Source organism: Apaloderma vittatum, unplaced genomic scaffold (assembly GCF_000703405.1).
Source record: "Apaloderma vittatum isolate BGI_N311 unplaced genomic scaffold, ASM70340v1 scaffold22221, whole genome shotgun sequence".
NCBI classification, from domain to species: Eukaryota; Metazoa; Chordata; class Aves; order Trogoniformes; family Trogonidae; genus Apaloderma; species Apaloderma vittatum.
Genome location: NW_009699926.1, coordinates 8,158 through 19,561, shown reverse-complemented (window position 1 = coordinate 19,561; position 11,404 = coordinate 8,158). Strand labels below are relative to the sequence as shown.

Here is an 11,404-nt window from a genome sequence, read left to right as displayed (position 1 = left end):
CCTTGTTTGTTCTTTTGTCTTTGAGATGTCCTTGGAAAAGCTGATGTCGGGAGGGAGACTCGTGTTGGCCTTCAGGCATCAGATGCAGTAGGTTGACTTCATCAACCAGCAGTTTATGAGGAGACAAGGTGTCCATCAATGGCCTGCACAGAAGGGTGGTTTTGTGACAAAAATACTATCTTGACTTACTGCAACTGCAAAAGCAACATGTTTGAGTTTTGAGTGGCTTTAGTATTCGGATTTGAGATGGTGAGTCCTGCTGCGACTACATCTTGGAAGCCTAAGTAGAGGTGAAATCCTTAATTCCTCAGCCTGGTTTGATATTTTTGTATTTCGGGGAAGGATATGGAGGAGTTGGAAGTTTACATTCTCTTAGTATTAACTTAAAAAGTCAAACAAAATAGTATTTTTCTTCAGACTTGTCAGAAATACATGTTCTGGATGTAGCACACGTCAGTAAAGGTTTGGGGAGGGCTTCGAAAAGAGGCCTCAGGACCAGTGATGGCAGGTGACTGCTGCCTGCACAGCCTCAGAACTGCGCTGCAGGATTTTTCACACAGTGTCTGATTAGTTTCTGGACTTTTAAGTTGAGAACTGTGTGTAGCTGCCAAGCGCGTTGACATTGCGTAATGCCTACAGACAGATGTGAGGATGCCTTCGTTAGTAAAATATGTGGAAAAAATCTGAAATCTTTCTTTTTTTTTTCTTATCGCTTTTTATGAGGTGACCTAAATGAGTTTTAACTAGTGTGTTGCAGTGGCCCGTTGTTGGGCTATCAGTGTGTGTATGTTGGGGGCCGGTTAGCTCAGTCAGTAGAGCATAGCGCTAACAACGCTAAGGTCGTGGGTTCGATTCCCGTTCGGTCCCCATGTGTTGCCTGATCTAGTCAAGAGGTGGTGTCCCTGGTGGCAGGGAGGCTGGATTAAAATGACCTCTAAGGTCCCTTCCATTCTATGATATGATATGATATCATATCATAGAATAAATAAATATGTTGGCTGTAGGAGGTGGTTTGGACCAGATGATGTGATGTCCTTCTTCCCTCCATAGAAACTCCCTTGGGCAGGATGAAACCATTACAAGTCACCACCTCCGACACCACGCTTCCCCTCTCGCTGTGGTCATCTTAATGACAGTGGGGGTTGTCATCACCTTGCTCTGCTAAATCACAGAATCATAGAAACACCACGGTTGGAAAGGACCTTTAAGATCATCAAGTCCAACCTACAGCCCTACACCACCCTCACACTAAACCATCTCCTCAAGTGCCACATCCAGCCGGTTTTTAAACACCTCCAGGGATGGTGACTCCACCACCTCCCTCGGCAACCCATTCCAACGCTTCACCACCCTTTTGGTGAAGAAGTTTCTCCTAATAGCCAATCTAAACTTCCCCTGGCTCAACTTGAACCCATTCCCTCTTGTCCTGTCACTATTCACGAGGGAGAAGAGGCCAACACCCGTCTCACCACAGCTGCCTTTCAGGGAGTTGCAGAGGGTGATAAGGTCTCCCTTCAGCCTCCTCTTCTCCAGGCTGAACAGCCCCAGCTCCCTCAGCCTCTCTACATAAGACTTACCCTCTCATCCCCTGATCATTCTGGTTGCCCTTCTCTTTGCCTTCTCCAGCACCTCGACGTCCTCCTTCCTGTGCTGGGGAGCCCAGCCCTGCACCCAGGGCTCGAGGTGCAGCCTCAGCAGTGCCGAGCACAGGGGCACAGTCACCTCCCTGCTCCTGCTGGCCACACCGTTCCTGGTACAAGCCAGGATGCCGTTGGCCTTCTTGGCCACCTGGGCACACTGCTGGCTCGTGTTCAGCCGGCTAAAAATAACTGGACTTGTGCTGTGTACCATCTCTCTTACCCTCTCTCCTGTCCTTTTTGGCCAGAAATTGGTTCCTGCCAAGCTCAGCAGAGGCAGAAGCTTCAAAACCCAGCCAAGACCCACAGCTGAACGGAGCCGCTGAGTCGAGGCTGCCCACGCGAGCGTACACACGTGGTGTCCCCCAAATTGGTACAGCTGGAACTGGAACCATCCAGAGCACCATGATGCTTCTTGCCGAGTGGTAGCAAGGAGGTGGAATTGAAGCTTGGGGCTTAGGCAGAATGACTCTCAGGAGGCAGGTCATGGCAGATCAGATGAGTTTCATAAAATATTTGTTCGTGTACAGGTGCATGGGGGGGTAGAGGGGCCACACTGGTGGTGACTGGGCTTTCTCCTTGCTCAGAGGTGTTCTAAATACTGTGATGGTGTTGAGTGTGGGGGAAATAATGCTTTATTAACACCTTCAGAAAAGGTTCTTGGTTCTTATTTAATTTGGTATCTCAAAGCGATATACTTAAGGATTTTAAGAAGGTGGAATTGTACAAATCAGTCTTGTGATCTTGAATATCCTATTAAACATCGTGCTGTACCACTGATTTGCATCTTATTCTTGCTTTTTAAATTTGGGAGCTTTCTGGCCTTGCTTTCAGTTTTCGTTTGCACTGTAAAAAGAGAAGTAATCTTTAGAATCTTTACAGCTGTGGAGGTAATAAGTCTGAAAACTTAAAAAGACACCAGTAAGGGGATAAGATTTGTATAGTTAAGTGGAATAGTAGAAGGAATTAATCTTCTTCCAGAGTTCCAAGTTTGAAGAACTCTCGGGAGGGGAAAGCTTTAGGACTGTGCTTGAAGAGCAGTACCAGAGATTTCCAGCTACAGCTGTGGAGAAATTCTTGTAGTATATTTTTTTTCCCGCCTCTAAATTGGTTAGGGAGACATATAATTGTGCTATGAAAAAAAAAAATATAGTGAGAGTGTGCTCTGAAAGATAATGCTTTTATATGATGTGCGCTCGCAGCCCAGGAAGCCAGTGCTCTCTCGGGCTGCGTGCACAGCAGCGGGGCCAGCAGGGCGAGGGAGGGGATTCTGCCCCTCTGCTCTGCTCCGGTGAGACCCCCCCTGCCGTTCTGGGGCCCCCAACACAGGAAGGATCTGGACCTGTTGGAGCAACTCTAGAGGAGGCCACAAAAATGCTCAGAGGACTGGAGCGCCTCTCCTGTGAGGAAAGGCTGAGAGAGCTGAGGTTGTTCAGCCAGGAGAAGAGAAGGCTCCAGAAAGACCTTGGTGCGACCTTCCAGAGTTGAAAGGGGGCTTATCCGAAAGGCAAGAGAAACCTTGTACCACAGCGTGTGGTGACAGGACGAAGGGCAGTGGTTTATATCTCCAATCTACCCTCTCTCGGTTTAAGAGTGAATTTTTTTAGGAGCAAGATTGTGAGACATTGCGACAGATTGGCCAGAGAAGTGGTGGATTCTTCACTGCTGGAAGTGTTCAAGGTCAGGCTGGTGCGGGGCCTGGAGCAACCTGATCTAGTGAAAAGTTGGACTCGGTGATCTGTAACCGTCCCAAAGGTTCTGACCCAAACCCTTCTCCGATTCCCCGATTCCATCCTTGCTGGGTTACTGCAGAGTGCTTTAGGCTGCTGGCAGACGTACTCTAGCAGCACTAAAAGTTACTGGTTTGCCTTCTGCAGGTCAGAGTTGCCCTGTTTACCCCAAATTCTTCTGGAGGATTCCTGTGGTTTTCTCCTAGGGATGCGCTCCATAGGTTTCCTTCTGGCCTCATGACTTTTATTGCTGCTCTGTGATTCAGAAATGGGCAGAAGGGAGATAAATAGACTTCTTTAAATTGTGTTTATGTGGCAGCAGGGTTAACACCCCTGTCATTTAGGCAGAAAAGAATTCTTTGGTTCTTTTGAGTTTGTTCTGAGCTTTCAGTATCCTGTTATTAAGAACTTGTGCAGTTATTTCTTTTTGTGTGGGGCTGCAGCAGACAAATACAAATGAGAAATTATTTCAGCTCCGGTTCTGTGACATGTTGTTAGCATATGCGGCCTGAAATGCCTTTGTACTGTCACAAATGCTTAGTTTGCAGATTGATGCAATATATATTAACTGAACCAGAGCTGATGCTGGAATAAGTACCCATTACAGTTCTTTAATTTGATCTCTTTCTGCGTATCAGCAAAGATGTGTGTGTTCAGAAGCTCCTGAAATCCCCACATCCTCGTGGGGTATCGGCAATGGCTGGATGATTTTGTGCCTGAGTGACTTCAGCGTTTTCGCGCAAATTTAAGTTCACGTCCATTCAGAACCTGATTAGCTCTTGAACAGCCTGCCTTGAAAGTGAGTATCTTATTTAAATTTCCAGGAATTATTATGAAGATTTTACTTTTGGATCTGAAGCCATTTTCTTTCTCATTATGCTTCAAGCTTGAACTTGAGTGATTTCGTTGAGAGTGAGTTTTAGGATAACTTCACGGGCAGTTTGGAAAAAAAATAAAGATTGTGATGAACTCAGTGTTGCTTCAGTATTTTGATTTATGTTTTTAATAATCATTGTGTATGTTTTCGGCAGACTATGGGAGATATTGTTAGAGCGTATTCTTCATAATTTAGTGTGCTGGAATACCTCACGCCTCATACATGATAAATTCAAAACTAGATCATAGAGCAGTTAAAAAACGTTCAGCTTTTTCATGTTACTGAGGTTGAAGGTGCGTGAAACAACTGTCAGTTCAGTTCTAGATCATCGCCGTGACCAAGTTCCATTCTTTGTTCTCCCTCTTGTTTGATGGGGTGGCATTTGACTTTATCCAGGTTGGACCAGGAGTAGAGAAGACTGGATAGATGCTTTTTTTCTTTTTTTTTTTTTTTCCCTTGCCTTTCCTTCCTTCCATGCCCAATGAATATTTGGAAAAGGAAAAGCTTTTTTAAAGTCCTCAGATAATTTATCCTAGTTTGAACTAACAGAAGAGGTGAGTGGGCATTGGGTTTTCAGGCACATGGAAGGGTGGAGTAACAGTATCTGTGCAGAATTTAAAAAGCTTAAGAACATTTTTCTTGGTTTAGGCTTTATTATTATTGTACTTTCCTACAAATTATATTGTGGTATGAAAGATTTTAAATTTTGCTGCCTCCTAGCACTCATTGCTGAGGCCGAAGCACACATTTCTTCTGAACACTCCTTTGTGGTCTTGAATTCTTGCCTTTGTGCAGAAAATATTTATTCCCTGAGTCCAACCTACGCAGGGCTGTACCAAATATGCCTGTATGATTGGAATCTTTGTGGCCCTTTTTTATTCTTAAAGGACTGCTTCACTGTTTTCTTTTTTTTCTGCCACTGCAGCTAGCTTGACTGGCTGGTAAGGAATCGTTATACAGCAGCAGCATCTGTATTCGCCGTCAGGATTGCATTTTATATATAAACAAATCAAGTTCAAGTAAGATGTAATTTTACAAGTGTATGTGATCTTCTTGCATCAATGGAAAAAGCTGTTACTGAAATAATTTTACTTTCCGGCTGAAAACTACAGAGTTTCTTTAGGTTAGCAGCAGAAATAGTAAAGTTGAGACTTTTTAATAGCAGATGATTCTGGGGTGGAAAAATACTTTTGTTCTAAGTCATGTCTAGATACAAAATCATGATAGACTTAAAAACCGTTTTAAATAGGCTTGTAATATGCTGTAATATTTAAATACTTATCAATATAAGACAAGTCAGAGATACTAAGTGATTTTTAGCTAAGACAATGAGCATGTTTTATGAGCAGCGCTCTCTCAGCGTTCCTTTGCCCGCTGCTGCCTTGAAAATTGGCTCCTTAGTTAGTTGTGAGGAAAATTGGTTTGACAGCCCTGAAGGCAGAAGTGTTGGTTTCACGGCCCAAATCCTGCCGTCGTGCCTTGGTGCTGGGAGGGGAAAACCTGCTGCTTGGAGAACCAGCTCCGGCCTCGCGCCGGGACTGATCGGGGACCTCCAGCTCCGGGGCGCTGGGCAGGGCTGACCCGTAGATGTGTCTCCTGTAACACGGGTGAACTTTTAGCTTCAAATGGTTGTGTGGACCTCCAGATGTTCTTACGTGGCAGCTTTGTGTCATCGGCTTTCGGTCCTTCTGTGGCTAATCTGAAGAGTTTAAATCGAACGTTGATGGATTTTGGGTAGGGCCGTAAGCTGTTTGTTGCGTGAGACAGCACGGACCAGGACCTCAAAAGTTTTCTGTTTCCACCTGTGCATTTATCGAACCTGGTTTTGGTCAGGAACCTTACACAGGAGATTTAAAGTGTATATAAGCTGAGAGTTGTGTTTGCCATCCCTTGTTCTTTCTCCTGGTTTTCTGTGGAGGTAGTGTTGTATGAAATAATATTGACTTAAAAAATTGTGGCTCGTGCAGGACACACAGCTTGGGGTAGTTGCTGGGGATGTAATTGCGTTGTTAACTAAAAGCCACAGCTTCTAGACACACTATTGAGTCTGCAGACTATAGAGTTTATAGCATATCTAGTATTTATCAGCTACCCAACGTGTAATGAATCTTAAATCTTTCTGTAAGTATTTCTGGTGGTCTTAATCTGTTTCATGCCAGAGGCGGTGAGAAACAACATTTTCAATTTTGTCAAATTAAGTTTTTACTGTGCATTAAATTGATTAAATGGAGCGGCAGATTAAGGCGAAAAGTACTACCTTAAATTGCAGTTGAGGACCGATAGAATCTTAATGATGCCAAGCGGAAGTTTTTCAGCGTGTCTGTGCATATGAGAATCCATTAATCACACGCACCACACTTCTTGTGCTGCTGCATTAAAACCAACTCTGCGACTTGCTTGCTTTGCTGAGGTGAGGAGCGGCCGCGGTTGGAAGTCGCCGCGAACGGAATATGGAAGCGGCGCGGTGTTGCGTTCTGTCAAGCCGACTGGGTCTCTTGTTTGATCACGTTCTTGCGGAGAACAGACGTGTTGGGGGTTTTCCTTTTACACGAACGACGCTGCCTTTTGAGAGCTGCTCTCCGACGGCTACGTGACAGAACCAATTAGGAGAAGAAAACCTGTCTCATGTCGCGTACTGAAATTCTGTCTGTAGCCTTGTTCCCCCACAACCTCCTGTTTTTTCCGTTGTAATCTAGTTTTTGTCAGTAGTGTCCTTTGGTTTCTTTGTCCTGGTGTATGCGTGTGTGTTTTTCTACTGGTGTTTTTTCTGCCCGTGGTTCCTCCCTACTTTGCTTGTCATCTCTCTTTGCCGACTTAATTCATCCTCCGTCTCTCTTCCATCTGGAAAACTATGTAAAAGAGGACAGAGAAGCCGAAGAGAAGCTAGGGAAAGGATTTTTCTCTGTTTCTGCTGGTGCATCTGCCTTGGGGGGCCAGGCGGGAAGGGAGCTGACCTCACACAAATGCTGCTATCATGAAACAGCAAGAAAAGATAATTATGTCAGTTTAGATGAATGCATAATATATAGCTCTGTAACACCTCTTGCCCTTTCCTGATTTGTTGTCTTTGTTTCTGTTGCCCCTAAACTCCTCTTTAAGACCCTGAGGCAGGCTCTATGTCTTTGTGGCTTAAAAATAATCCTGTATGCTTGTGTAAACAACAGAAATAATAGTGTTTGCTTTTATCTCTTTGCTAATTCTCACTTCCCTTTGTCTGCTCTGTTCTTTGACAAACCATTTATTCAGTCTAGATGGTGCTTGAAACAATATTGCCTTGTGATCTAGGTTTTTGAAAGCTTTTTTGGCTTTTTCTTCAGAAAAAAACCAACAAACAATAAGCAACCCCGCCAGAATTACATTTTGCAGCATGTTTTACCTTCAGACGACACAGGAGTTGGAAGCCCTGTGATCTGTCCCCGGTAAAATGTGTAAGACTTGCTGAAACAACAAGACTACGTTACAGGAGTTACCCCTGTGTCTGTGGTGGGAAATTTATTGGAAGCATGTCTCACGCTGAGCATGCTGTCCTCAGTTCTCTGTTATTTCTTACACTCTTAAGATCCAAAGCTGTCGTGTCTCAGTGCAGAACTGATTTCAGACTGCCTGCAAATGCCCTAAGCCATACCCTCATGGAGATGTCCATTTGTTGTAAAAGGATGTTATGTTTCACTTGGAGAGCAAGTTCCAACTGCAGCCAATTTTTTCGCTGTCCACAGTATCACTATTAGAGTAAGAAAGACACCAGTGTTCTTGTCAAAAATAGATTTAATCTTGTTTATTGTTCTGTACAGAAATCTGCCCCAAAACTTCTTTAGCTGCTGTCAAGCTCACTTAGACTGCCTTGTGGTGATCCCACTGAGATCACTAAAACTTTTTTCTTTTTTATGCACTAATTTAGTGTTTTCATGCATGCAGTTGTTAACTAGTAAGAGCACCCCCCCCCCTTTTTTTTTTTAAGGTGATAGTGTTCTAAACTTTTGTCTGACTACTCTGTATGTGTTCTTTACTGGAAGGCTGTCCTTGAAATATTTTGCTTCTCTCCCTCCTTGCTGGCTCATTGATTGTCTTAAGTCTTCTTTTGCTCGTCTTGAATGTTCAGTACCTTCAGATGAAAAAACTTTAATTCTAGCTTCTGAAAAACTGCTGTAACAGTGGAATCCCTGTGTGGGCCATAACCATAGAAATGGCATAATTTTACAGTGGTAGAACATGAAGGGAAATGACTCTCCCAACTTTCTAAGGATTTGTCTTTAAAAACACAAAACTGACCCAAAATACTGTTCTAGTATTCCAGTAAGAAACTTGGACTTTTTGTTACATTGCTAGTCTGTAACTCTAAATCTTTTTTTAACTAGTTATCCTTTGAAAAATAAAACAAACTCCTTAACCCCCGTAAAAAAACCCAAAACATTAAAGCAAGCGGTGCTTTCTTGCATTGTGGTCTGGGATATGTAGCTCCATTTGAGGTTTTTTTTTTTTTAGTATTTTGCCTGAAGTACTTTCTCCTGATTTTTTCCTGTTCTTGCTTGTGTTCTTGGTGTTAATTTCTGTACCTGGAGAAACATCTGTTGTTCATTCTGAAACATCTGCGTGCTCTTGCTGAGTTCCTGTTGTACCTGGAATGCGTGACAGCTTTACTGGCATGCAGTGCTCATTTGTATTTCAGTACAGGAACCATAAAATTCTGTCACCTTTTGAAAACGTGGGTGACTTGTGGCACGCTGCATGTCATGGAAAATGACAAGGGAAATTCAGTGATAGTAAGCAATGTCAAGACAAAGCTTCTAGAAAAGAAAAAAAAAGGAATAATCGGTGAAAGCTATTACTTTTAAGCAGCAGCGCTCTGTAGTACAAACGGGAGGGTGGTTAGACGCGGATAGAGTGCGTGTCTGCAGCTTTCCCTAAGCTTGCCTGAGGGCCTGAATTGTCAGGTTCAAATATTTCCATCAGGATTACGTGATCACAGGTCAGAGTGCTGGAGATATTCCTCATAGATCTGACCTGTTGCTAGCACACGGATGTCCCTCCTTAAACATCTTGTGCAAGTTTAAAGTTTCCTGTGCTTGTTCGGGGTTAAACACGTCTGTGATTTTAAGCTATTAAAGGATAAGAACATTTCTGTAATGTAGCTGACGTTCTTAAAACTGCACTTCTGATTGGGTAGGTGTTCTTACAGGTTATGTCTAGAGCTCACGACTGTCCTACATCTTCACAGAGCCATAATGAGGAGTTTAAGAGCTCAAGAATTATAGAATCATTTAGATTGGGAAAGACCTTTAAGAACATTGAGTCCCTCTGTAAACCTGACACTTCCAAGTTCACGGCTAAACCCTGTCCCTGAGCACCACATCTCCACGTCTTTTAAATATCTCCAGGGATGGTGACTCCACCATGTCCCTGGGCAGCCTGTGCCAGTGCTTGACAACCCTTTTGGTAATGGAATTTTTCCTAATGTTCAGTCTAGATCTTTTCTGGTGCAACTTGAGGCCGTTTCCTCTTGTCCTGTCACTTCTTACCTGGGAGAAGAGACCGACCCCCACCTCGCTACAGCCTCCTTTCAGGTGGTTGTGGGGAGCGATGAGGTCTCCTCTCAGCCTCCTTTCCTCCAGGCTGAACAACCCCAGTTCCCTCGACTGCTCCTCATCAGACCTGTTCTCGAGTTTCTTCACCAGCTTCGTTGCCCTTCTCTGGACCCTCTCCAGCCCCTCAGTGTCTGACTTGTCACGAAGGGCCCAAAATCGAACACAGGATTTGAGGTGCAGCCTCACCAGTGCCCAGTATGGGGGGACGATCCCTTCCCTAGTCCCGCTGGCCTCACTGGGCGAGCGCCGTGATCCTCCCGCCCGGCAGCGTGCCTGGGTTGGTGCCGCACTCCCAGGGCCAGGTGTGCAAACTCGATTTCTGTGGCGTCGCCGTCGTGTCAGGGACACCGGGCAGCACCTCCCTGACTAGGCCTGTCACCTTCCCCTGTCGGCAGGCTCTGAATGTGACAACTGCCTTTCGACTTGGTCTGTCTCCACACCTTTCTCTAACCAGAACGTCGAAAGAATTTGTTTCCAGCTGTGGAGAGGCACTTCCACTGGTTTGAAGCTGATCTCCAGTAGTTTCCTCAAATGCCTCCTACTGTTCATACTGGCAGGATTTGATGAGCAGTGGTGCTGTGTTTATTCGCTTTTTCTTCCCCTCATGTTGTAAGCTGGGGTCATATTCACTGTGAGTCTCATCTCTTCGCAGCTGAGGGCTCCCAGGTTTCGTAGTCTGGTCTTACCTGGCAGCTGCTCCATCCCTCCATCTCTTGAGCTGCCTTGCTTCTGACATTCAGCTCCACTTGACGTTCCTGCTGCGCCTGAGACCACGACTGAACATGAGTTGTGGGCGCTTCGTCATTTTGCACGGTCATATGTTTAAGTCCCGAGTTTTCTGTACCCTTCCCAACAACACGCCATGTTTTATTGCCTTTTTTTGGTCAGCTGCTGCACTTTGAGCTGATGATTTCAGTGAGAACAGTGACTCAGCCCTTCCTCCAGCAGTTGGAGCTGGAGAAAGTGCAAGTATTAAGTGGTTCAGGAGGTGCCGTTCAGACCGTTTTTTGCCCTGGATGCGTTGTGTCGCATCTGTATGTTTGAGTGTATTTACTGTCTTGTAGCAACTTCATTTTGTGAGATCCTGCTGGATTTCTTTTTCCCCGTTGGCATGGTTCTTGTGTAGCCCTGAGAGCTTAACGCTACATCCAGACTTGAAGATTTCACTGGCTCGTTTGTGATGCTGAATAAAACCAGTTCTTGGGGCCACTACTCCAGACTTTTCTCTACCCAGGCCTCTCAGTACCTGTGTAGCTATCGTGAATAAATTCTTTATCCAAGTTGCTTAGATACTGCATGTTCTGTAACTCTGGGTAATAAGATTGATCCCACCTGTCCTGAGTAATGATTGAGTAATTTCTCGTGCTCTTAATAACCTCTTTGACTGTAGCTTCCATCAGAACCTTTTCATTTAATATCTTACTGTTCGGTGTGCCTGGTCTCAAATTTAGTGGCTGGATAGATAACTTTGTGGACGTGCTCAGTGGTGTGACGTAATGGATTTGAAGTTTCCAGGTGCCTACCCTTTACGTTGGGGCAGAGTTCAGCTGAGATGAAGAAAAATGCACATGGATCACT

At 44.7% G+C, this 11,404-nt stretch overlaps 1 non-coding gene across 1 annotated transcript; it reads left to right on the top strand.

Annotated features, from left to right (window-relative positions):
* The first annotated feature begins 793 nt into the window (after window positions 1-793).
* TRNAV-AAC lies at window positions 794-867 on the top strand. Its single transcript has one exon. It is a non-coding gene; the product is annotated as a tRNA-Val (tRNA).
* Window positions 868-11,404: the final 10,537 nt, after the last annotated feature.